Source organism: Corythoichthys intestinalis, chromosome 18, assembly GCF_030265065.1.
Source record: "Corythoichthys intestinalis isolate RoL2023-P3 chromosome 18, ASM3026506v1, whole genome shotgun sequence".
Taxonomy (NCBI): domain Eukaryota; kingdom Metazoa; phylum Chordata; class Actinopteri; order Syngnathiformes; family Syngnathidae; genus Corythoichthys; species Corythoichthys intestinalis.
The window spans coordinates 37,582,952-37,586,902 of NC_080412.1; the positions used below are offsets into that span (position 1 = coordinate 37,582,952).

The 3,951-nt window shown below is 37.1% G+C and overlaps 1 long non-coding RNA gene across 1 annotated transcript in view; it reads left to right on the forward strand.

Moving 5' to 3' along the window:
• Nucleotides 1-789: 789 nt before the first annotated feature.
• LOC130906797 (uncharacterized) overlaps nucleotides 790-3,951 on the forward strand; it is an 85,450-nt gene continuing 82,288 nt past the window's right edge. The window contains exon 1 of the long non-coding RNA XR_009061367.1: nucleotides 790-1,028. This is a non-coding gene — a long non-coding RNA (uncharacterized LOC130906797). The remainder of the gene's footprint in view (nucleotides 1,029-3,951) is intronic.

A 3,951-nucleotide genomic window follows, 5' to 3' on the forward strand; every position in this document is an offset into this window, starting at 1 on the left:
CACTAATTTTCAAATTCTTGCCTTGTTACTTTAGTTTGTTTTTCTCTCATTGTGAATTGATAGTTTGGTTTTCATGCGTCCAGCGCAATCAATAAGCCCATGTGCAACTATACCGTTATTGAACACTAGAGGGAGCAACATGAGCACAGGCAAGATTAGGCAAGTGAACAAGATTTTGACCAATTTAAAAAATACAGTAACAGCAGGGTCCCTTCAAATGGATGCTGCACACTATTGTACAGTAGGTGGGGGCAGGCACCTGATCGTTGCTTGAAATCCTCCATTAAGATAAATTTTGGAGTTTTTTGAGCTTGTTAAGCTTCTGTTTGAAGTGCAGTCCATTTTATTACTTCTTTCCCCCCATTCTGCTCGGTTATTCAATATATTTATATTTAATATATAAAATATAGATATCATATTTTTTCATAAGGAGAAAATTCTTTTACTCTTTACTTGTAAAGTAAATTTTAAAGCAAATAATTTTGTGGTCTCACTTGAGTATTTTTTCTTGGATACCTGTGCTTTTACTTAAGTATTTTTTGCCCCTGTATCTGTACTTTTCCATATGTAAAAAACTAAAATTAGATTAGAGACAAATGGTCAAGTAAAGTCTTGAAAGCAGCAAGATTATGACTACGTGGCAGCTGTGAAATAACGTGGAAAGGACAACACCCCCATTTAGCATAGAAAAATATTAACTCAATATTTTAGTAAACGAGTAGTCAGACCGCAGGCACAACGGAGTTGGAGCTGCAATATAACGGGAATACACAAGGTGGCGATGTTTCTTCATCAAAAATTAAACCGGCTATCAACAATTTGACCAGACAGGACACGTGTGTAACTGGAGAAAACTCGTCGAATGAGTAGATCATTTTCACTCGAAAAATGAGGGTCAAGAATGGACCTGGAAACTGTTTTACCGGTTTTGATATTTTTATTAACTCAAACGAGTTCATGTTTGAAATGTAACATAAAATGAAGCCCAGATAAGGAATGGCAGCAATGTTCACCAGGCACCTGAGAAGGTTAGTGATATCAAGCATGAACGCTTATTTGCTACTCTTCCAAACATTTGTTGTCACATGTCAACCTCTTTAATGTTTTAGTTCTTCTTTAGTTTGGTACTTTAATGTTCTTACTATCACAAAGTTTGCAAATGCAAGTAACATAAGTGTGTAATATTATAGATGCTGAAATAATAAAACCCACGGTCGGAATGATGTCTACACAAGAACGACACTCGGGACAGTTAACTAATGATGAAGACTTGAATCTAATATTCAACTGAACTCAACTCGGGCAAGTTGTAACCCAACCAAAGCAGTGTGTATCTGTTGTCAGTAGGGTTGCCAACTCTCTGAAAAAAAATTAAAATAAATAAGGGACACATCATTGGTAAAGCTAGCCGGGTGGATAACAGTCACCCTTTTTTTGTATGGGGAAAGTGATTTTTTTCATTAAAAAAAAAAAAAATTGTATATATATACACATATATTATAATGATTGTACCCCAAACTGAATTAATTAGGTACATATTTTAGTTATATATAATATATATATGTTAGGGCTGCAGCTATCGAATATTTTAGTAATCAAGTAATCGACTGAAAATTCTATCGATTAATCGAGTAATCGGATAAAACTTTTTTTTTTTTTTTTTTTTTTTTTTGATACAGAGCAATTATAAATATACATGAGAAAAAAAGACATTTAATCCAATATTGAACCATTTTCAGTCAATCAATGTCATTATTTTGGATGTAGTTGTAGAAAACAGCCAACAATTGTTTCTCAGATGTGACTAGAACTTTTTTTTACTGCTTTCACTCAAAAAACTTCTAGATCTTATAAAAAAATAAAAAACATTTCTTACCTAAAAATGTAATTACGCTTGATAACACACATCACTTGAAAGCTACGTGTTTTTCCCACGTGTTTTAATTGGATTTCCATTTGTGTCAAGCTATTTTTAAGTTCTAGTTAAGTTTCAAGTTAGTCTAAACTGTAAGTACTGATAGGATTTTGAGTTTTTGCAGTGTTCAAAATGAAGGTATGATACCTGCTGCACAGTATTGGAGCACATTAAGGACCAGTGCTACTTGGTCTTTTATTCAGCAATGACTACTGAGCTAAAACTGACAGTTAGCTTTATTACGTTTTAATTTTACACCCTCGTCACTCTACAGCGCTGTGTTTTTACAGATTAAATAAAGCCTGTATGTAAGACATATTAGCCACGCATCGACAGTGGTCAATGGTCATAATCAATGGAAACCTAGCCCACCGAAGGGCTAACGTTACGTGAGCAAGTGACAGTAACGTTATATTTATTAGCGCTGAGAAGTGTACTGCTTAAAGATGGCGACTGTTTACTAACGCTGCCCAGATGCGGCCGAGTCTGTCATTTCGCATCTAGTTCTAAATGCATGCGATATCTATGAGACACATCGGACACTACCTGCTACCGCACTAGCATCATGCGAGCGTAGTTTTTAGCAACGTCGGCGTAGTTTGTAGCGGCTGTCGGCTGCAGTAAGTTTTTATTTATTTTTTTATTACTTCTTCCTCTACGCACGTGACGTCCCGCATTAAAAGTAGTCCGGGCAAAACGTGACACTTAGCGCTGGCAAACTTAAACGATTCTTCGAGGTGAATAAAATTACTCGGATCAGTTTTTTAACTCGAGTTCCTGAAGTTGCTCGAGTATTCGTTTCAGCTCTAATATATATATTATATATATTATTATTTTATATAAGCCCATGGAAAAACAATAACTAGGCCTGCAAGCAGGACTGAACGGGTCTTCGCAGTTTAGTGCCAGTCAGACAAACACCGCAAAAAGCCGTGGAATACATTGAATTTTTTTTTCGCTGTATTCCCCCGTTTTTATTCCCCCGCTTTTCTCGGTGTTCGTGTTTTTTACGAAAACGAAGTACAGCAATTTTTTTTTTTACTGTATTCCCTGCTTTTTCCGTGAAAACCGAGGGAATACAGCGGAAAAAAAAATCACTGTATTCCCCACATCTCTGCGAAAAACGAAGGAATACATCTAAAAAAAAATTCACTGCATTCCCTCGTTTTTTGCAGCTTTCGTGGAAAAGCGGCAGAATACTTGCCTGGCACAGCCAGACTATTCTCCCTGTATTTTTCAAACACTGTGAGAAATAGTCTGGGACTCAGCCCATTAACGGCCTCTCGAGCAATGTACAAAATCAATCGTCCAGTCAGATTCGTTTATTGGCGTGATGTGTCCTTAACGAGTAACGTCACTCCTGCGCGCCAAAAGTAGTGTCTACAACAACACAGATGGCGAACCAGAGAGCCGAGAATATGTTCCAATCCGCCGTAAAACCAGTTTTAAATTACCAAAAACACATCAAAACAAGTCATTGACAACAATCAACATGGTTCGCGCTAGCCATGTTGAATAAACTTCTCCGTTCTCTGCTCACGCTAATTACTTGTCGCTTTAACAACGTCACGTCTGCCCGTCGCTGATTGGTCCACTCAGCTGTCTGTTTGCTGTGGCTTGCTCCGCCCTCGGAATTTGATCCGCCGGACGGTCACCAGACTCAATCGCTGGAACAGCGGTGAGTCTGGTATACCAGGCAAGGAGAATACAGCGAAATTTTTTTCCCGATGTTTTCGCTGAAATGCGGGGGGAAACAGTTAAAAAAAAAAAAAATTTCACTGTATTCCTTCGTTTCACGCCAGTTGGTGCTCGGGCCCTGATCAGCAATGTAAATTTAATACAAAATATACTACAATTAACTGCCCTGTTAAATTTGAAATTGTATAATTTAACACTTAAGATCTTGATCCTTTATGTGTGTGTGTGGGTGGGGGTGTATAAGTGTGTGTGTTTTTCTCCATTTTTTTTTTTTTTTTCCATTCTTAATAATAATGATAATAATAAAACATTTTATTTCTAGAGCGCTTTTCGAACAC